This window comes from Symphalangus syndactylus, chromosome 10 (assembly GCF_028878055.3).
Source record: "Symphalangus syndactylus isolate Jambi chromosome 10, NHGRI_mSymSyn1-v2.1_pri, whole genome shotgun sequence".
NCBI classification, from domain to species: Eukaryota; Metazoa; Chordata; class Mammalia; order Primates; family Hylobatidae; genus Symphalangus; species Symphalangus syndactylus.
In genome coordinates this window covers 81,166,256-81,189,825 of record NC_072432.2, presented here as the reverse complement: position 1 = coordinate 81,189,825, position 23,570 = coordinate 81,166,256, and positions in this window count along the sequence as shown.

The following is a 23,570-nucleotide window of genomic DNA, read 5'->3' as shown; positions in this document are numbered from 1 at the left end:
GGAAACCAAACAACTCTTCCCTACTATCTGATACTATTGTGTAGTATACTATCGGATCTTGTGCAGTATTTACATATCCTATTTTCTATATTTTCCCCCTGTAAAGTAGAAACAGGAAAAAATGCCTTCAGTTTATCTCACTCTAAGCATCATTCATTAAATTTTCCCCACTGTTATTTTTAACACTGCTTTATCAATGTGATTCTCCATCTCACAGTAGCTTCTTAAAATTTTTGTGGATATGCCAATAAAAGTTAAATGTTTATAATAGCATCTTCTAAAAGGCTGTTGTAAGGAAACATTCAGTTATATATTTTATAATTGGTTCTAAAACAAATTTCTAAACAGCTAACTTGTGAGGTTATTTGCCCTCAAAGAAAAATAACTGAATGAAAACTTATACAGGTTATAAATCTGGAAAACTGCTTAGAAATATCTTTTCTTGTATGATTAAAAAACAAAACTTGTCCAATATATCTCATCCCTATAAAGATGAGAAAAGTAATTGTACTTCCCCTATATGTACAAATGGACATATTTAGCTTTAAAATATTCTAATTAAAGTACTTGATAAATAGCAAAATATATTATCTTCCTACTTGCAATATGGTATTAACAGAGGATTTACTTATTTAATAAAAGTGATCCATGTATTATTATCCTAAACTGTCTCTATTCCATTAAGTGATTTATGAAGAGTTTTTAGAATTTTAATTGATTCCTAGTTTGAATCAATATTTTTTAATAGTATATACTAAATACAGGCTTCTTGATGCAATGTAAAAATAAATAAACAAACAAACAATTAAGGATTCAAAGCAACTTCATTGCAAATTCTCCACATTAGCTGATTTGAACTGAAGCCTATAAAAGTTGCAACGGGAGGCAATGTATTTTTTTTCTCTAAGGCTCTTTGTGCCACAAAGGCAGTGCTATGCTATTAGGTGAAGCAGAATCCCAATGAAATCTTTCTTTATCTCTGCCTGCAATACAATCCCCATAGCAGAATCTAAGGCACACAAGTTTATATAACTTTTGGAATTTGGTTTTAGATGTTAATGGAAACTCAAGTGAGCGTCACATACACAAAAATATAAACTGAACCCTTGAGTACTATATAGTAAAATAAGAAACAAAAAGGTGAATTATGTACAATGCACCATTTGCATTCAAAGGGAAGGAAAGTGGCACAGAGGGAAGATTTTAAGGATGATATTGATAAATAGGGTCAATTGTTTCTCATTAGTCTGCAGTACATAAAGGGAATATTTTATTCCTCTTGGTGCAGCTTTCACATAAAGGGCACAAATGTAGAACAGGTGAAAGATCGACAACCTGAAAATCAAAACTTCTTGGTCTAAAAAAATAAACTCTAATTACTCTGCAGTCTTACAGTGTGCATCAAGAACGCACCAAAGATGCTTCCTCTAGAGCTGGATTATAGCAGCCTCTCAGCAAAGGAAGCATGATGTACCAAAGAAACATCCATATTTTATTATAGTATGTTTCCCAAGAAAATGCCTAAATCATCATGTGAATTCATCTTGCATTTAAGGATCAAAGTAATAATAGTAACTAACACACACCTGGCACTACTCTAGATACATTACCTTGTTTAATTCCTACCCTCACCTCATCAGAAAGGTATCCCCTATTTTCATCCCTATTATACTGTTAAGAAAGCAAAGACTCGGAGGTCTTATAAATTATCCAAGAGTACAGTATCAGCAATTAGAAGAGCCAGGCCCAGACCCATAAATGCAAAATTTCTTAAAAAGAGAAACCAAAATCAGATTTAAATAACTTATTAAAGTTAACAGATAAGAAAATATTAGGCCAGGCGTGGTGGCTCACACTTGTAATCCCAGCACTTTGGGAGGCCCAGGTGGGCGGATCATGAGGTCAGGAGATCGAGACCACGGTGAAACCCCGTCCCTACTAAAAATACAAAAAAAAAAAATTAGCCGGGCATAGTGGCGGGCGCCTGTAGTCCCAGCTACTCGGAGAGGCTGAGGCAGGAGAATGGCGTGAACCCCGGGAGGCGGAGCTTGCAGTGAGCCGAGATTGCGCCACTGCACTCCAGCCTGGGCGACAGAGTGAGACTCCGTCTCAAAAAAAAAAAAAAAAAAGAAAATATTAAACATTTAAGCCAATCTCAGTCCCGTGTCTTCAAAAAATAAAGGAAATCATTTTCTATTCTGCATCACTTCATGCAAACATGCTCACCCTATCTCCCCACATACCCTTCTTATAATTCCTTTAAGAGTCAATACCTTAACAGCAAAGTGTTTCTAAAAGACTTGATTGTACTTTCTATTATCTGATACACTTATCTAAAAGTCAAATCCTAATGCTATTGTATTTGAAAATATGCATAGTAAATTTTAAGTGATACTAAATTTTTTGGAGACACTCCCCATTATAATGATGCTTAACCTAAGACAGTTTATCTTATACCCTACAGTCTGTAAATACAGTTAGCAGTTAATTCGTCAAGTACAGATGCACATGTACCATTATGGTTTGGCTGTGTCTCACCTAAATTTCATCTTTAATTGTAAGTCCCACAGTTCCCACATGTGGGAAGTGATTGAAGGTATTTTCTGTGCCGTTCTTGTAATAGTGACTGAGTCTCATGAGATCTGATGGGTTTAAAAATGGGAGTTTCCCTACACGAACTATCTCTCTTTTTGCCTGCTGTCATCCATGTAAGACGTGACTTGCTCCTCCTTTCCTTCCACCATGATTGTGAGGCCTCCCCAGCCATGTGGAACTGTAAGTCTAATAAACCTCTTTCTTTTGTTCATTGCCCAGTCTTGGGTATGTCTTTATCAGCAGCATGAAAATGGATTAATACAGATACATACCTTTTTTTTCCATCTTATATTATCTATGAATTCTAAACTCTTAACAGTTAATATAACATTTTAAATGTTTTGTCTACTACAGCAATCACCCAAGTGCATATGTGAAAAACATTTAATTTTCTTTTTCTCTCAAGTCTTTTCTTTTTTTTTTTTTTTTTTTTTGGCTCCAAGTCTCTAGGAAGCTGATTTAAGTGGGGCTTAGCGGGAAACAAAGACACAAACTCACTTCAAAGATATCAACAGACACCAGAGAAAAAAGTAACTTTTCTTTTCATATGACAAAGTATAGTTGTACCCAGAAGTCATTAGATTTAAGAGAGTTTGCAAAGACTTCGCCACTCAAAGTTTCATCATATGACGTCTCGTGCTTTCCTAAAGAAAAAACATTGCTAGTTATTCTTTACCCACAAATGTGAACACCATAAAAACCGCCCAGAAAGCTAAAATATTTGGAGGCTTTCTTCTTGTTCTGTCTCTGCTTCTGCATATGCCATTAAAAAAATATCCTCTAAATGAATGTCAAAGTGACCCTGACATAACAATTGGAATAAATTTGTGAGCATCTATTATAGTTGAGATTAAATCTGCAAACTACAGCCCTATTCATACGTGAAAAAAGCCATGAGCTATCTCAAATTACCATCTATTACCAATTTCTTGGTATACATACGAAAAAAGGCTTTATAGTATATTGTTATTATGTTTAAGTCTTATCCATGATTCCGTTGTGTATGCTCTTTCCTCGCTCCTATTTTCTTTGTTTTTTATTTGTTGTCTGTTATTTGCTCCCTCTTTTTCTTCTGTTTCCTTTCCTTCTTCTTCTTTCTTTCTTTATTTTTTTTGATATAGGGTCTCACTCTGCTGCCCAGGCCAGAGTGCAGTGGCATAATCATGGTTCACTGCAGCCCCTGCAGCCTCAACCTCCTGGGCTCAAGCTATCCTCCCACCTCAGTCTCCTGAGTAGCTGGGACCACAGTCACAGGCCACCATGCTTAGCTAATATTTATTATTTTATAATTTGTACAGACAGGATCTCCCTATATTGCCCAGGCTGGTCTTGAACTCCTGGGATAAAGGGATTCTCCTGCCTCGGCCTCTCAAGGTACTGAGATTACAAGTGTGAAGCACAATGCCTGGCCTATTTGCCCCTTTTAAAAATTATTTCTACATTTTACCTTGCAATATACTATTTTTATGAACAAGAAGAAAAATAAATAATAAATAAGCAAGCAAAAACAATCACCAACTGAGATAACTAACCACTGAAAAAAGGTGGGGGAAGCTTCACATCTTTCTGCTCAGATTCATTGAGTATCTATTTAGGACATGGAGAACTGAACTTGTGTGATACTTTTGTATGTATTAGTGTACTTTAATCTTTGATTTGGCAATAAGCACAGTTAAGATAGTTCTGAGAACATCTCAAAAGATGGCTACTGGCATATGTTTTGGCTTGTTTTGAAATTTATTCTGGAGCTATTCTTGCATATACAATTCTTTGACCCAGAAAGTGGAAAATAATTCAGTAGTGTTTAACCATACTCTCACTCAAACGTAAAAGGCTAATATATTTAACATACGATCATTTGGAAAAGATTTTGGTGGGCTCTTTCTAATCTTTCCATTTCCAAAAGTCTTGCCAAAGCAAAACTCGTATGCCCACATTGTGAAATGCCATCCAAAAAAAAAAAATAGTAACAGGTGTTTATTTTTCACCAGAAAGAGAAAGGTCAATCCAAGTTTCAAATGTATCATAAACTTTGATAACTTAAAACCAAAGCTAGTCGAATATAGTCATGTTTATCTTGGGAGCTATATGCTTATTTTCCTGTGAAGGGAAAATAACTTTTTCTATTTCTGCTAACTAAAAATGACTGAAGGGGAATGAGGAGAAAAAGAGTACCCCACACTTGGGTCTGCCAATGGACCAGACAGAGTGTTGTGGCCCTTTTTTAAAATCACACATTAATGAGTCTTTGAAAGTGAAAATGTAGTCTCAGAGCAAACTTAGAGGAAGTGAGCTAAATAAGGTGAGAAAATCTGAACTGAAAGGGAGAAACCACATTGTGGGCAATCTTACAAATGTAAACATAAAAAGCCATAAGGAGAGCTATAAGGAAAAAGGAACAGTGGGTCAAGCAACCTGGTAAAAGACTCAAGCGAGAATTATGGCCAGTGAAAAATTCTTGGGGGCAAAATGGCCAAAGGATTTGTTGGGATAAGAAAATTTGCAAAGAGGCAGCCTAGAATTCTTTCCATTGCCCTAAAAGGTCAGTTAAAGCCTATTACACATACGAGTGATTTGTCTGGGTGGTTTGTGGAAAATTAAAAAGGGTTAGGCATTAGTCTAGTTCAGTATGAGATGAACAAAAAGGAATAAAAATTATGATAAGAGTTCAGTATAAAGAGGAATTTAGAGCCAGATGCAACCACAAGGCTATAACCCCTGGAAACCTCTAGAAACTTAGGGAGGGTTTGTGTAGTGTCTGGGCTGGGAACTCCTGATTATCACTGAAATCTCAACCAGTGGTGTGAATTTAGCTAACAACAACAACAACAACAAAATCAAACAAGCAAACAAAAAAACTAAAGAATTACTTTTTAAACAAAGGGGTATAAAGCTTAAACAAAACATGGTAGGGGGTTTGAAACTTTACTTCTTTAAAGTCAGTCTTCCCTGAAATGAGAAAGTTAATACAAAAACAATCACTCACCCTCTTTTCCTACCTCCACTTCTAAGAGAAATTTCAACTGTGTTTGACTTGAATCAGAAAGGTTTTACTAAGACTATCATTTGAAATATTTTCACAGGTTTCATAAGCATTTGGACTTTTTGTGAAAGTGGGAAAGGTGAGTTCTGAATATTGGCATTTGAGTGTCTGATTTCCATGGCAATGCAATGCCTGGGGTTTGGGAGAGTTACTTGTCAGGAACCTGCTGCTAACACATCACAGGTAAAAAAGCAGATATTAGATGTTGTCATAGAAAATTGATATGGGTCCTCATAAAACATGAAGGTGTCCAGGGCATGCTTTTGGCTGGAGTTGCCACTAGTACTTTATTAGGATTCTTAAGACCCAGGTCAATATTAGAAAATTGGACATCAGCCCAATAACTGCGTTTTGTTGACAGCTTAGCTGTGCCAGAACTTGAATCTCAGTTCCTCACATTTAGCAGACAGAATAGACTTCTGTTTTCAATAAGCTCTTGACAAAAAGAATCTATGAAGTCTGCCTGTTAACAGAAGCCTGTGCACTGTGAGGAGAATGTGAGAGTATCTGACAAACTGCAGACACTCTGAAAGTGTTCTGCACCTAGGATTTCATTAAGTTTCCTGGATAAAGTAAGAGTGTGAAAAGGTACACAAATTTAGAAATCCTGATGAGGAGTAATTCTGGGTGTAAATGTTAATTTTCAGGCAGTGTTATGTTTCCAAATTAATTGTTGTTCCTTAAGATCTGTATAAACTATCAACCAAAGTATGTATCATCACTGTTTACCCTAGTGAAGAAAGCCACATTTACATATTCATTTTGTACTAGTCTGACCACATGTCAATGCATGGCATTATGAGACCAAATTAGAAGCAACACACAGCTATATATTTTTAGAATCACTGCTGTTATTTACAACTGAGGATAAATTAATTGTGTGCTAAGGAAGTTCTGATAGAATGTTCATTTCCTGTTGCACTAAAAAAATATTTTACTCACTGTTCTCTCTTATTTTATTTGAACTGTCAAATCCCAAACTTCCATGTTTAAAGAGATGGCTAATGTCTCTAGATCTTACCCCTTTAGATGTAAGAGGTAAAGAAATGTCATCTGGGTTGTGCTACATCTGCCTTATCATCATCAAACTCATTTATCTGAGCAGGTTCTGCTTACGGGATGAAATAAAATATGGGTTCTATCTTTAATGTTAGCAATCACAAGCATCCACTCATTCATTTTCTTTATTTTTGAAGAGTGAAACAGGCTTAAGATACCATTTAAAAAATCATTTTTCCCTTGATATTCCATCAAAACTTAATGTTGTCTAAATAGCAACATTCAAGGTGATGCTCTCCAATGGTTTGGACTTAAAATGTATGTACGTAAATCTGAAGTTTTATAAAACTGACTTGGTTCAAACGAGTGCAGAGATTTTTAGAAAGGAGATATATACATAGTAAACTAAAAAAAATGAGACATATAGTAATCTAAAAATGAGATTCTTTCCATTTAAATCCTCCAAAAGCTAAGACAAAATAATAGGAGGTAACTACCCACACGTGACAAATTAAGGTTTCTAGACCAGCTAAGCAAGATCTGCATTAGTTTGCCAGGGCTACCATCATAAAGTGCTACAAACTGGGTGGCTTAAACAACGTAAATTAATTCTCTCACAATTCTTGAGTGTAGAAGTCCGAGATCAAGGTGTTGGCAGAGTTGGTTTCTTTCAAGGTCTCTTTCTTTGGCTTGGAGATGACTGTCCTATTTCCAGATCTTCACATTATCTTCTTTTTGTACATGCCTGTTTCCAAATGTTTTCTTCTAATAAGGACACCAGTCACTTTGGATTAGGACCCAACCTAACAACTCCATTTTACCTCCGTAAAGATCATGTCTCCAATACAGTCACATTCTAGGGTACTGAAGGCTATGACTTTAACATATTAATTTGAGGGAACACATTCTATTTCTATGCAAAGTAGAACAGAAGGTAATCAAATCTTGTGACCTGAAGCAGAACAGAACCCAAGGGATAGAAAGAATTGAACTGGAGAAGCTGAAAGAGAAGCTACTTTTGGAGTTCTATGGCATTTTCCCTATCCAAGCCGTAGGGGAAGAAAAGTAGATACAATCATGTGAGAAAGGTTTTAAAAGTACCAGTTGTATAGCTTGGCATATATTGTCTGATGTCTAGTAAACATAAGAAGCCAGTTTTTATCTCTGAGAAATTTAATGTAAGAAGATATAGCTTATGTGATGATTAATTTTATATGTCAATTTGACTGGACAAAACAGCACCCGCGTTTTTGGTCACACATTATTCTGGGTGTTTCTGTGGGATGTTTTGAGACGATATTAACATTTTAATTGGCACACTGAATAAAGCAGACTGCCTGCCCTAATGAGGGTGGGCCTTATCCAATCAGCTGAAGACCTGAAAGAACACAAAGACTGACCCTCCTGTAAGCGAGAGGAAGCTCTTCTTGTTGACGGCTGACCTGATACGTTAGTCTTTTTCTGCCTTCAATATTCCACTGAAACTTTGGCTCTTCTTGTTTCTCAGGCCTGCTGTTTTTCGAACTGGAACTTATACTATCAGTTGGTTCTCAGGCCTTTGAGGTAGTGTTAGAACTACATCCTCAGATCTCCTGGGTCTACGGCTTTCTGACTAAAGATTTTAGGACTTCTCAGCCTTCATACCTGCATGAGCCATTTCCTTGTGTCTCATCCCTTTGCTCTCTTTATCTCTCTCCCCCCACTCTCTCTCTCTGTCCTTTGAGATATATATATATATATATATATATATTAGACATACTGCAAGTATCTGTTAAACTGTGTATATGTATACAGTTTTCCAAGCTGTATATATGTAGTCTACAATATGCCAAACATTATGTTACAATCTAAGTACATAAAAATGAATGACAGGTTCCCTTAAAGAGTTAATAGTGTGGAAGAGAAACATATATATATATATATATATGTACCCAGGACTCCATATACATACACATACACACACACACTATATATATATATATATATATACACACACCATATATATGTACTATATACACACCATATATATACACACACACAAACACACACACAGTTTCTCCATTGAGACACATATATATAGGATTGGAGCATTACTTCTATATACCTAGAGACTATATATATATATATATATATATACACACATACACACATACCTAGAGAGTGTAGATCTCTATATATCTAGGTGTGCATGTGTATTAATATACATATACCTATAAATGTGTATATATACACCTAGATGTATATATGCATATATATACACATATATACTATATATGTACACACCTAGATATATGCCAAAAGGTATATAAACACCATATATATGTGTATATATATAAAAGGAGAGACTGTATGTTTGTGTGCGTGTGTGTGTGTGGGTATATATATATATATATATAGTATCATATATACATCAGTGATTCCATAAGATTATAATGGACGTAGCATGGTGTTGTATGCCTGTAGTCTCAGCTACTCAAGAGACCGAGATGGGAGGATTGCTTGAGGACAGGAGTTTACATCCAGCCTATCAACACAGCAAGACTCCATCTTAAAAAAATATATACAGATTATAATGGAGGTAGAATATCTCCAGTGCCTAGTGATGTCGTAGCTACAAAAACATCATAGTGCAGTGCATTACCTTTTCTATATTTAGGTATGTTTAGATACACAAATACTATTTGTTACAATTGCCTATAGTAGTCAGTACAATAACATGTTTGTAGCTCAGGAGCAATAGGATATACCATATAACCTAGGTGTGTAGTAAGCTATATTACCTAGGTTTGTGTAAGTACGCATTGTTTGCGCAATGAAGAAATCACCTGATGATGCATTTTTCAAAACATAACACTGTTGTTAAGCAACATCTCATTGGTTCCATCTCTCTAGAGAACCCTGACTAATACATCTAAATCTGTCAGATGATTATAATGGGAACAAAGGCTGTACTGCCTTTGCTGGTAGAACAGAGGAGTGTTTTTTATGGTCCAGATGTGATCATGTAAGGGGAAGGTGCCCCCAGAGATTGTCCAAGAGGCCTTTCTGGGCAGAAAGACATTGGAGATGTATTGTTGAAAGAGAAAGTTGAGGGGGTGTCACACAGCTCACAACAGTGAAGAGGCACTGCCTGATACAAGTAAGGCTACAGTCACTGAAATCTCAAAGAAAACCACTGAAGTGTTCCAAGATAAAAAGATTTGGTGTTGAACTTGAGCACACAAATGCCAGATTATTTCTTAAATGAGATTATCTTGTCCCTTGTCTCTTCTCCTGACCCAATTCTACAGTTATCACAAGACAAGAGGGAGGAACAGAGAAAGATTATTGAATTGACTATGCTCACTCCCTTGATTCACTGCAATCTTCCCAGACTACAGTCAGCCTATTCCAATTATTTGCTGAGTGTTTATATTTGTGCATTGAATTTGATATGTTCATTACTAAGGTAAAACTCTTATGCTGAGAGTGACTAGGAACTTTTGGATGGCTTGAAAATCTGTAAAGGATTCTTGATATTTGAGTCTGCAGAGTCTGGAGAAAGGAGTCCAGTAGGTGTGCAAGGATAGTTACAGAAAAAAAAAACCTTGCTTTATGATTTTACTCAAGTGTTCAATTATTCAATGTACATGTTAATAGTCATTTATCAAATTAGTAATTGTACAGGAAATATGTGAATAATTCTCATTGTTTTGGAAGTATCCTTGTTATTTCTCAAACAGTCTACTACAGTTTAACAAATACTTGAAGTATGTCAACAATATGCCAAACACTGTGTTAAATTCTAAGTATATAAAAATGAATAAGACAAGTTTCCTTAAAGAGTCAATATTGTGCAAAAGAAACATATAAAATATAATTCCCTGGAACCCACTAGTTGCTGTGGTAGAGGGAGACAGAAGACCTTACAGGACTGTGGGGAAGGAGCCACTGCCACTATCAAACATCATTGTGAGATGACTTTTGTGGAGCATCTGATGCACCCTAGACACTGCTCTTGCAGTTTTAGGCCCTGGAAACCACTCAAACATATTAGAAAGTAGGTATCCCCAGTACTTTGGGAAAATGGTTATTTTTTTGGATTCACACTAAAATTGTACACTCATTAAATTCTTCTGACACCTTTGCCCCCCACCCCACAATGTATCAAGATTTGTGGGGCTTGATTTCCAAATGTGCAAAGAACAATAATCATTTTAAAGAAAATCATCAATCTAAAATCCATCAATAAATCATAGTGAGCCGTAAGAATCTCTAAATTTGAAATAGAGAAATATTCAAATTATCTGAATTACGGATAAAAGTTATGACTGTTTAATACAGGGTACACAGAGCATTAGTTAAAATAAATCCAAAGTAAAACAAAAGTAATCATCTTTTTCATTTCTATTTTACCCCTTTTGGTTAGGGTAAAGATTATACAAATCAATTGCATCTCTTCCCAGGCAAACTCAATTCCTCAGGTGTGCATATGTTAAGACCTTATCATGGCCACTATTCTAACTGGGATGTGATTATTTTAAGGAGTATAGATGATAGAAACATTCCAGTCAAACATCTAATTGTTATTAGGTTCAGTTCCAGAACTTGTTGAGCTCAAAATTCCCATGCCCATGGGAACAGAGTTTGGGCTGTAACTTTAGTCCTCTATTGTAAACATTAATTTCTACAATGTGCAATTCAGTGGATCATCCTAGATAATATCTACGGTTTTTGTTTTCAGTTAGAATTTCTCTTGCTAAGATTCTGAGGTCTAAAATATATCTTCTTTTTTTTCTGCTTTTATACATTATTATTCAGATTTATTGTCATCAATTTACTATTGCCAGTTGACTAATTAGTGAAGAAATGTTGCCAGATTTCTGCATGCTCGTTTTATGCAGACCTTTTGTGCCGAGGACATTTCTGGTGTGAGTATGTTTGCAAGGCTGAAAATCAGGAGAGTGAGCATGATCATTTTTATGATTGTTGTTTAGAGATTCCCTCAGGTAGGAGCATAAAAGGAATAGACTTGAAAGATAATTCAAAATATAAACACTTTTGCCTACATAATAAAAGGTAAACTTTATACTATGGCATGCAAATCCATGAGCAATTTAAACTTCCCATCTTCATCCTATTATACTCTTTACTACATCTTCCAGGCACCTTCAGATGACTTGCCATGATTCAAATATGCCTTCCACTTGTTATTCTTCTTTCTTTGCCTGATAAACTGTTTGACATCCTTTAAGATTCTCCCAAAAATTCTCTGTGTTCATCAGCACTCTCTATGAAAGTTGCCCAAGTCTCTCAGAAGGCCACTTCCCAGTTACACTCATTCTCAAAGCACTATTCTACAGTTCTATTACAATATTTATTATGTCACATCACAATTGGTAATGTAACTGTCTCACTGGGAAAACAATTTAGTTGAGAAAGGAAGAGGAAGGAAACAAATATGAGTTTGGTTATATGCATATTTCTATCTCCCACCCCAAACCTATGCCTAGTGTCTGTCCTAGTGGAAGCAACCTAGGTGTCCATTATCAGATGAATGGATAAAGATAATGTATGATATATACACAATGGAATATATTCAGCCTTTAAAAAGAAGGAAACTTTGTCATGTGCAACAACATGGATGAAACTGGAGGACATCAACCTAAGTAAAATAAGCCGGGCCCACAAGACAAATACCACACGATCTCACGTAATACGAAATCTAAAAAAGTCAAACTCATACAAAAAGCAGATAGAATGGTGGTTACCAGAGGCTAGGGGTGGAAGGTGAATGGGAAAACTGGAGATTATCCAACATCAACTGGAGATGTTGATTAAAGGGTACAAAATTTCAGTTAGACAGGAGGAATGAGCCTTAGTGATCTATTGCACAGAATTGTGACTATAATAAATAACAATGCATCATATAGTTCAAAATTACTAAAAGAACAGATTTTTAAAATGTTTTCAGTACATAAATATGGTGTGTGAGGTAATAGATTTGTTAATTAGCTTGATTTAATCATTCCCCATTGTAAACACGTATCCAAACATCACATTGTACCCCATAATATATACAATTATTAGTTGTTAATTAAACATAAAAGAAAAAAGAACTTAAGGTCTGGACCTAGCTGGATTGTCTGCCAAAACAAACACATTAACATTGAGGATTACAACAAGATCCAGAGTCTATAAAACATAACATTCACAATACTCAGGAAAAAAGTCAAAATTACTCGAAATTCATTTGTTGAAGTTCTAACTCTCAGTACCTCCAAATGTGACTATTATTGGAGATAGGATATTTAAAGAAGTAATTAAGTTAAAATGAGGCCATTAAGGTGGACCCTAATTGAACATGACTGGTATCTTTATAAGAAGAGGAGATTAGGATACCAAGAATGCCATGTGAAGACACAGGAAGAAGACCAGCGACTAGCCAAGGATAGAGCCCTGAGAAGGAATCAGTCTTGTAGATACCTTGATCTTACACTTCTCGACTCCAGAACTGTGCAAAAATAAATCACAGGTTCAGTAATTTAAGCCATGCAGCCTGTAGTACGTTGTTATGGCAGTCTTAGCAAACTAATACACATTTGCTCTATAAAGTCAACATATTTCCAATAAAAAATCTCATGGACTTTTCGTGCGTAGAGTTTGACAAGGAGATTCTACAATTTATAGGAAAATGCACAGGATCTAGAATAATGAAAAAAAGAGAAATATATAAATAACAAAGTTACAGGAATTACCTTAACTGGCATCAAGTCTTACCATAAAGCTATGGTAATCAAGACAGTGTGATATTGACAAGATAGCCAACTAAATCAATGGAATATAATGGATATGATCTAGAAATAGACCATACAAATGACTTTCTTACAAAGACTGCAGTTCAATGGGAAATTAATTCTTTTCAACAAATGATGTTAGATCAACTGGATATTCATTTGGAAAAAAATGGACATTGATCCTTGCTTCATATTGATAACAAAATTTAACTCAAAGTAGTTTGTAGACCTAAATGTAAAATTTAAACTATAAAATACCAGGAAAAATATAAGAAAAACAATCTTTGCAACCTTTGAATGAGTAAAAATTTCTTAATGAAAACTCAAAAACCAAAAACATAAAAGAAACTAGATTGGATTTCATCAAAATGTAAAACTTGCTCATTGAAAGACACCATTTGGAAAACAAAAAGGCAAGCCACACATTGGAAGAAAATATTCACAACATATGTATCAAACGAAAGGATTATAACTGAATATATAAATAACTCTTAAGCTTTAGTAATAAGAACAACTCAATTTAAAAATAGTTAAGATCTGAAAGGCCCCTTTTTTTTTTTTTGAGACGGAGTTTCGCTCTTGTTTCCCAGGCTGGAGTGCCGTGGTGCGATCTCCGCTCACCACAACCTCTGTCTCCCGGGTTCAAGCGATTCTCCTGCCTCAGACTCTCGAGTAGCTGGGATTACAGGCATGTGCCACCACGCCAGGCTAATTTTGTATTTTTAGTAGAGACGGGGGTTTCTCCATGTTAGTCGGGCTGGTCTCGAACTCCCGACCTCAGGTGATCCGCCCGCCTTGGCCTCCCAAAGTGCTGGGATTACAGGCATGAGCCACCGTGCCTGGCCCTTGAAAGGTCACTTTATAAAAGAGTATATGTGACCAAAAAAACACATTAAAAGATATTTCACATTATTAGTTGTTGGGAAATGCAAACTGAAACCACAATGAGCTACAAATGGCTAAAAGTTATCACAGACTACACCAAGTGTTAGGAATATGTAGAGTAATTAGAACTCTTATATGACACTGTTAGGAGTGTAAAACAGTACAACCACTTTGGAAAACAGTGTGGAGATTCCTTAAAAATTTAAACCTACACCTACCACCTGCACCAGTCATTCCACTCCCAGCTATTTAACCAAGGAATGCAAACATGTCTGTTCCCACAACATATGTATATAAACATTCATAGCAGTTTTACTTGTAATAGCAAAACATTAAAATCAACATAAATGTCCATGAGTGGATGAGTTTACTCTTTCTACGGAACACCACCTAGCAAGAAAAGGAAATGAACTATTGATGCACACGATAGCATGGAAAAATCTCAGAGTCACTATGCTGGATACAAGAAACTAGACTTAAAGAAGTAAAAAGAGTACATTCCATTTTTATGAAATTATAGAACATGCAAACTAATTCATAGGTTCAGAAAGCAGTTTAATGGGTGCTTGGGAATAGAAGTAGAAGGGGGATGGATTTCAAAGAGGCACAAAAAGTTTTAGGTGGTAATGAAAATGCTCATTATCTTGTGTTGACAGTTTTTTGGATATCCATCCATACATATATACATATATATGTATGTATGCGTATGTATATATAGATTGATTTGTATACTTTAAACATATAGCCTATTCTCTTTATCCATAGTAGTTATGTTCTATTAAGTCACCACAAATACTGAATCAGAAAATACCCAGCTATTGCTCCTGGGAAATACAGGGTTAGGTTCCTGTGAGCCTCTGGTCACATTTTGTTCAACCGAAATGTCATTTGCATTATACATGTTCATTTGCCATGGACGTTGTAAAGTAAAAAAAAAAAAAGTAAGCCAGTTTCATCAGCATTGAAAACCTGCTCCTCTACATAACCTTTTTCCCTGTAACACTTAGCAGGTATTCTTAAAATTCCTCTGCAGTCTTCTTATCTGCAGAACCTGCCTCACATTGAAGCCTAACATTTTTTATGTGGTATCACCATTGGAAACACGCAAGCTGGCCAGTACTAGCCAAGGAGGTTTTAACATTTTCCTGACCTTGGGTAACACAGCCGTAAATGTTTGGACTTTCAGTCTCACAACAATGCTATCCAGTATGATTTTTTTTTTAATTGAAAAAATAAGCTATCATCTCATTAATTCACAAATTTCACTACTTTTCTTTGTTTTCCATGGCTTCATTTATAAATATTACTTTAACACTTTGTGGAACAGCCTCAGATACAGATTGGCAAATTTTTTCTTCCTTTTCTGGTTATAACATATTGTTGATTAATTCATATTGAGCTCCCAGTGAAAAGCACTAGAACTCATGCCTGAAGGAAGCTTATCCAAATGACATATTTTCTCTATAAAACACATCACAGACTTCCTGAACTTAGGAATATCAGATAGCACTTTAGTGGTAGGTTCGAGAGACCGATTTTAAACAGCAAAATCACCAACAAAAAGCCCAAAAATGTGGACAATGTGTCACTGACAGGACAATCAAAAACAGGGTACTTGTTTACAATTTAGAACTGAAACATGAAAGAGAAATTTTTTTCAAATTTTTCACCACCCCACGCATCTTCAGATGACTACAACAGTGCCATGATGTTATCAAGCAGGTGAATTTACAAACACAGGATTCACAAATAAAAACGATCAACTGTGTGTGTGTGGTTTGCTGTACTTCGATTATACTTCATTAAAATTGTGAAGAAAATCGTTTGTCCCTTGTTCAAATGAATGAATGAATGAATGGACTTAAGTAACTACAAAACAAAGCTTTTTATTATGGAGGTGCCCAACAGCTCCTCAGAGACTTTCGGGAAATGGGCAGTAATCTCTAGCCATTTCTTCTGTGCCATCTGCAGAACAAAAACCACATCTGACAAGCACAGGCTGCCAGCTTGGTGACATTGATACTTTACTGTAGTTAAGTTCCCACTTCAGGGAGAAAGCATGTGGAAAAAACGAAGATAATGCTCCAACACACGGAGATCGTCCTCCAACAGAGTTTATCAATGCGAAGAGGAAAGCAAGGCAATTTTTCAGTACATACTTTGCTGTTAGGCTTTTTACAAGTCTCTACTCCTTCCTAAGTTTCCAGCAGTCCCTATGACCTGAAAGAAGTCTGTACATTTTTCTGGTATAAAATTAGCACGCTGAGCATGTCACCAGGATGACTCTTGTGCAGGCAATTTAGAGACTGCAGCTCACCCAGTTCAGAGGCATATCTCGTTCCAAGTCTTGTTAGCATACATGCCACCAATATCTTTAAAAAACAATATTTCTTTGGCATTCTAAATTCTAAGGTCTCCCTAAAAACAACCAATATTGCCAATTATTTCCTAAATGTGTCACTAGCCTTCTACCGTTGCCAAGCTACTCATTTTAACAGGCTTTCTCCACATTCGCTTTTAAATTCTTCCTCAGCATTCTTATATGTAGATCATTTGTGTCTAAATGCAAACTCCTTTATGTGTGTTTAAAATATTTCAACTTTAACTCCTAATAACTTGGAGTTCAGAAAGAAAAATAACTGTATGCCTCACAGATAGTAAGATATTTAATAAACTATATTTTTAAACCTGAATGTTTTGGCTTCTGTGCTGCTGTCTTTTTCGACTATTATTTTTTCTGCTTCTGTCTTTGTGAAAGCACATATTTCTGTCTATCATTCTCTGTCCCTGTCTTCCTCTTTTTCTTCTCTGATTACTGTCATTCTGTGTTGTTGTTCATCTTTGCAGGTCTGTTTCTTCGTCTGTCTTTCCGTTTTTGTCATTTCATGCAGTTGAATTTTTTTTTCTCTATTTCTTTTTGAAGCAGTGGAAGAAGGCACTGTGTGGAGAACAAGAGCTTGGTCTTTGTACCCAGGTTTCTCAGGTTTGACTAGTGGCTTTGCTGCTTATTAGTTATAATTTGGGTAAATTACCTAAACTCACCAAGCTTCAGTTTTCCCAGCTGTAAAATGGGGATAGAAATAACACCTTTCTTACATATTCTTTGTGAGCTTTACACAATTCATCCTTGGAAATCACTTGGAAACAAAGCCTACCACATAGTGACCACCGTTAGTGTTTGTTAAATAAGTGTAATTCATTATGCAGAAATATTATAATGTTATGGAGACCGAATGACTCTGGATTAAGTGTAAACACTTATAAGAATGAGCTAAATGGAGGGCCAAAAGGGAAAAAGTTTGGGACAGGGCAATAATAGGGATTTGGGATGAAAACATCTTTTACAGACAGGCTTCCTGGATTTTCTAGTAACTATTGGCTGACATATATAAGAGTGAGGGACAGTCCATTCTCTTACAAGAAGTAGTAAGGAACCAGGAAGCTTCTGAAACAATTTAGGGGTGTGTGATTGGGAGGAGCATGGGGAAGGAGTGTAATAGTAATGAAATTATGAAAGAGACGGGTTAAGGTAACAACTCAGAGAGGATTAGGGTAAGGTTTTTCAGGATAAGGTAAAAGAGCGTATGAAGCCTGTTTGGGCACCATCAGCCCCAGGAAGAGAGTCTGTTGGACAGTGTTTCAAATAAAGCAGAGGCAATGTCAGTTTCATGATAAGAAAAAGGCAATAATTCTTCTGTGGTGTGTATATACAGATCACATTTTTTTGGTCAATGCTCTAAAAGAGAGGTGGTAACTATGCGAATGATTTTTCTTTATATAAAGTGTTTTTAAAACAAATGGAAATATAAGGTACCAAAAGAATAAATGCTGATAAGAATTTTGCCCTAAAAAAAAACTTCTTTAGTCATCTGCCTTAAAAAGTTCTGATAATCTGTAACCCTTGGTTACAAAATAATTGTCCTGTTGACTATGCCTCTGGGAACTTCTTGTGATGTACTCAAAGCGCCAGGATAAAGTGCTTTCTGGTTTGAATGCTGAGTCACACAAAAAGTAAGGTAGTTTTTATTTTTGAAAAGACTAGTTTCTTTCCTTTGTCATGATATTTTTGTTAAAATTATGAATTCAACGTTCATCATTCAAAAGAACTCGCTACCTCATTCAACCATTCTTTCAGCAAACCTGTAATGAACTCCTTCAGTGGCTCAGGTACAGTCTTATGTACCTTATTTTTCAGAAAGAAAAATAACTGTATGCCTCACAGATAGCAAGATATAAAAGATATAAAAAAGTATAAACATTTCCTGACCCAGGGAATCTAAACTTAATTTGGAAGACCTCACACACCAAAAAGTAATTAAAATAGAATGCAATAAGTATTAATGACATTAGGTGTTATGTACTATAGACACATCAAGGAGCTTGCATTAACTAGGCCAGACATGCTTCAGAAACAAATGATCATTTTTATACACATAACACCCTATCCACTATGACTGTTTTTATCCATATACAGTTGGTACCTCCTTCCTAGGATATATTTATTCTCGCGGCTCAAATTGTTCAGAATCACATTGCTTCAATTTTTTTTCACTCAATTCAGAGTCGGTTTTATGATGTATCAACTTAGCCAAGCTGTATTTCTCAGAATTTCCTTCCACTATGTGGTTCTGAGTTAGGGTTAGCCGCAAGAGAAATTTGCTAGAGACCTGGAAGGTAGAAAGAAAGCAACAGCTGTTATCCTATGAAATTCGGCATAGGTGAGTGTGGGGCAGCAGCCAGGCCCATGGCTTCTGACAATTCTGAATTTTACCCAAGCCCTGTGCTCCCAGAAAAAAAGATCAGGTGAAAATCTACCCTACAGTTTTACACACATGCATCCTTTTGTGCTCCAGAACACAGCTTAGGCAAAGAAACTGTCTTGCTCATATGACCTAGATAAGACTAACCAATGGTCTCTCTATGACAAGACCAGGCACAGAATTTTCAAATTTCCATTTTTTGTTTGTTTGTTTCAGAAATGATTACATTAAGTTCTTGTCCCCACTAATGAATAGCACAATACGCTTATTAATTACACTTTGGTTAAGCTTCTCTTCCTCCCCAGGTACTTAAACTATGACTGCATCTTAACAGCCCCATCTGAGAATTGGCTGGCCTCACTGTAAAACACTCTCTGATCTACCATCTGCTACATCTTCATCCCATTTCCTCACACCCCTTTATGTCTAACTTTGGTACTCTTTTCTATAATAGAGAAACCCTTTTAGCCTAACCTTGAGATGTTTGGAGTCTTATGGGCACAGCTGTCTCCTTATTGCAATAGTCCCCCCTCTTCTCCCTTGCAATCATTCTTTTGTCAAAGAAAACTTGCACTAGACAAGTTAAATAGGCAAGGGAGACTTTATTCAAGACTATTATAATAAGGGGGTGAGGCTGAACTCACTCCCCAACTCCACTGAAAGAAAAGGCAGGAGAGTTTTTTAGTCCTGGGGTGAGCTTGTGGAAAAGTACTGGAGGATGTGAGGGGGAAGTTGGTCAGTGCAATCTGTCCAGCACTTTGAGTTATTCCTGAGTTTGCAAATGTTTTTCTGTGATTAGTCCATCTGTGTTTGTTAATTGGTGTCCATGGAAATTAGGCTTCTACCCTCCCACAGGGATAGGTTCTCAGGTTTCTGAGAAATACGTTCTCTGGGTGGTAAAACTGGCAAGAGGCTAGAAGAAGCTTTACGTATATTTCAAAGGAGTAGATCAAGAATTTATAATTCAAAGTTTTTTCAAGTAAGGAGAGGTAAGGTGCTTATGGTCAGGAAGAAGCCTATCAAAGGTTTAATCAAGCCAAGGGGAGAGTTAAGGCCCTCTTGGTCATCTTCAAATGAATTCTCTTTTTACTGAATCCAGATTTGCTTTTATATTTGAGCTCTCTCCATTTCTGCCAGACCTCTTTCAGCTTCTCTGAGTTCTGGGCCGGTCATGTAATCAGCTCTGTGGTCAAGGGTTCTGGCTTCTCTTGAGGGTCACCCAGGATGGGAAGCTGTGAGTGGCTGATCGGCTGTAGCGTGTCCTCACTGATCTCAGTTTGCCCTTTTTCTCCCCATTTCACACTCAGGCCTTCTGACCTGTAAGTCATCACAGGCCACCTCCAGGAACAGAGGCAACAGACTTCCAGAGATTTTACCAGCTCCTACCATGGTGGACACATTAATGGTACAATAAATTCTTTATTCCGTACGATTCATAGTGGTTCTGAGTCTGTGACTAAACTCTGATTTACTGCCCCAGCAAATAAGAATTCAACCAGATATAACTTATAATATTTGCCTTAAATTATGTTTGAAAATGAATGTATCATTAATATCTCTGACATGATGACAGCAGCAACTTTTTTACACCATAAATATTGAAAGCAAAAAAACCTTTCTAAATTAGATAATCTAGTATTTTTCTACTTCCTGCTGTTTCTACAATTCATTTATATAAATACTTTTGCTGAATTATCAAATGTTCCATTAAAAAGAATTTCATAAATATTTTTCCTTTTTAGTAAATGTTTTCCCCCTCTTCCTGACAATAATTCTCTACTTAAGTCATCCACCATAAAAAGTTCTGACAAGTTGTAACCTTAAGTTACCAAAAAAGTTGTGTTAATTGACTACACTTTGGACTATACCTCCAAGGCCTTCTTGCTGATGTACTTCAGGTGTCAATAAAAGGTTTCCTAGTTCTAGATCCCTGAGGAATCGCCACACTGACTTCCACAATGGTTGAACTAGTTTACAGTCCCACCAGCAGTGTAAAAGTCTTCCTATTTCTCCACATCCTCTCCAGCACCTGTTGTTTCCTGACTTTTTAATGATCGCCATTCTAACTGGTGTGAAATAGTATCTCATTGTGGTTTAGATTTGCATTTCTCTGATGGCCAGTAATGATGAGCATTTTTTCATGTGTTTTTTGGCTGCATAAATGTCTTCTTTTGAGAAGTGTCTGTTCATATCCTTCGCCCAGTTTTTGATGGGGTTGTTTGTTTTTTTCTTGTAAATTTGTTTGAGTTCATTGTAGATTCTGGATATTAGCCCTTTGTCATTTGACCCAGCCATCCCATTACTGGGTATATACCCAAAGGATTATAAATCATGCTGCTATAAAGACACATGCACATGTGTGTTTATTGCGGCACTATTCACAATAGCAAAGACTTGGAACCAACCCAAATGTCCAACAATGACAGGCTGGATTAAGAAAATGTGGCACATATACATCATGGAATATGAGACAGCCATAAAAAATGATGAGTTTATGTCCTTTGTAGGGACATGGATGAAACTGGAAACCATCATTCTCAGCAAACTATCATAAGGATAAAAAACCAAACACCGCATGTTCTCACTCGTAGGTGGGAATTGAACAATGAGAACACATGGACACAGGAAGGGGAACATCACACTCTGGGGACTGCTGTGGGGTGGGGGGCCGCGGGAGGGATAGCATTAGGAGATATACCTAATGCTAAATGATGAGTTAATGGATGCAGCACACCAGCATGGCACATGTATACATATATAACAAACTGCACATTGTGCACATGTACCCTAAAACTTAAAGTATAATAATAAAATTAAAAAAGAAAAAGAAAAAAAGAAAATAATGGTTTCAATCACTGTCAGAAAAATAAAAAAAAAAGTTTCCTTTTGGTTTGAATGCTGATTTCTATCCACTCCACACCTCCTCAAAACTCCATTATAACATTAGTCTTTTCTTACTCCTTGGGCTTTATATCCGATTAAAATCTCAGGTACTGTTGATATTTTCCCCCTGTCTTTCTGGTTTGTATCTTCATCAGCGTATCATAGACTACTGAACTATAGCCATGACTGACCTCAACTCCTTGTTTTGCGTTTTTGCTCTGAAGCCAATCCGGTATACCAAGAATGAAAAAGTCAACGTAAAATAGCTAATATACCATATCATTCCCCTATTTAGAAAGCATCAACAACTCTCTGCTACAAATACAAAGTTCAAATCCTTAAGCATAAAATTCAAAGCCTTTCATTTGTTGTACTACTCCCCCAGGAGATTCTTATGTGAACTCCTCTTTATATTTCTCGGTCCAGTTTTTTAAAAGTCATGGCAAAAGTCATGGCCATTAATAGCTCAGATGATTCACAATTAAAGAATTGCATTACCCAAACAAGTAATGAACCCCAAATAACAGAAGGCAAAGGGAACATGAAATGGGTAGCAAAATAATATAAAATATAAATATCAACAGATTTTCTGCCCAACTATGAAAATGAGTATGTTAGTAGCTATGTTTATTTTTCTGTGTTTTGCTATGCATATATTTGTATATATTAACTTTTTGTTTATCCTTTAGCTTTCAACTGTTACTATACATTAAGTTATTTGTGTAACTTAAACTTATAATTTATCTGTTAATATATAGGATATCTATGGCAAATTGTGACAGAATATGAATGAATGAGAAGAGTAATGAATGTCATTCAGCAATGGGTGAAATATAGTAGGTGAAATTTTTGTTTACTCTTTGTGCATCCTTGTATCAAGGATAGTTTCCACACATTAAGTTGAAGCATAATGTCATTACCATTGTTGTTTGGAAATTAAGTACTGGTGAAATGTTAGATACAAATATTTAGTATCCAAAGATTTGATGGTCGCATTGTCTATTGGTGACTCAATTTTCTCATTCTGTTTCTTCCTTAACAGAAGGGCTAGATGGGCCAGCAAATTCTAGGTTAGACTCTGTCAACAAAAGACATGAACGAAGGATTTGAACTGAGGAAGGGTGGTAGAAGCTTTATTATTTCTCCAACAGTGGCAGGCAGATGTTATGTGTTTCAGCAGATGTGGAATTTTATAATGTGTTTCTCGGCAAGTCACTTACCTTAGCACTGGAGGCATATGATTATAAGCATTGATTTTCTGAAGTTCCTGACTTCCCAAGTGAGCAATGGCATTCTCTGATCTTTATTCCTCTTCCCTACCAATGTTTGTAGATAATTCTCTAAACTGAATTCTTTCTATCTTAAAATACATTAAATGATTTCCATTTTTCTGAAATAATTGTGGCTGACACATGCTATGAAGGAAGAAGAGTTCTGAGATCCAGAATGATTGGAGGCTGGTGGCTTCTTTGAGGATAAGATAACTTTTTACCGGGGAGGGTGGATGGGATAGAGAGGAACATTTTGGTTGATATATAAAGGAGGAAAAGAAGCCAGCCATATTAATTTTCTAGATCTACCATTAAAAACTATCAAACACTGGGTGGCTTAAAACAACATAAATTTATT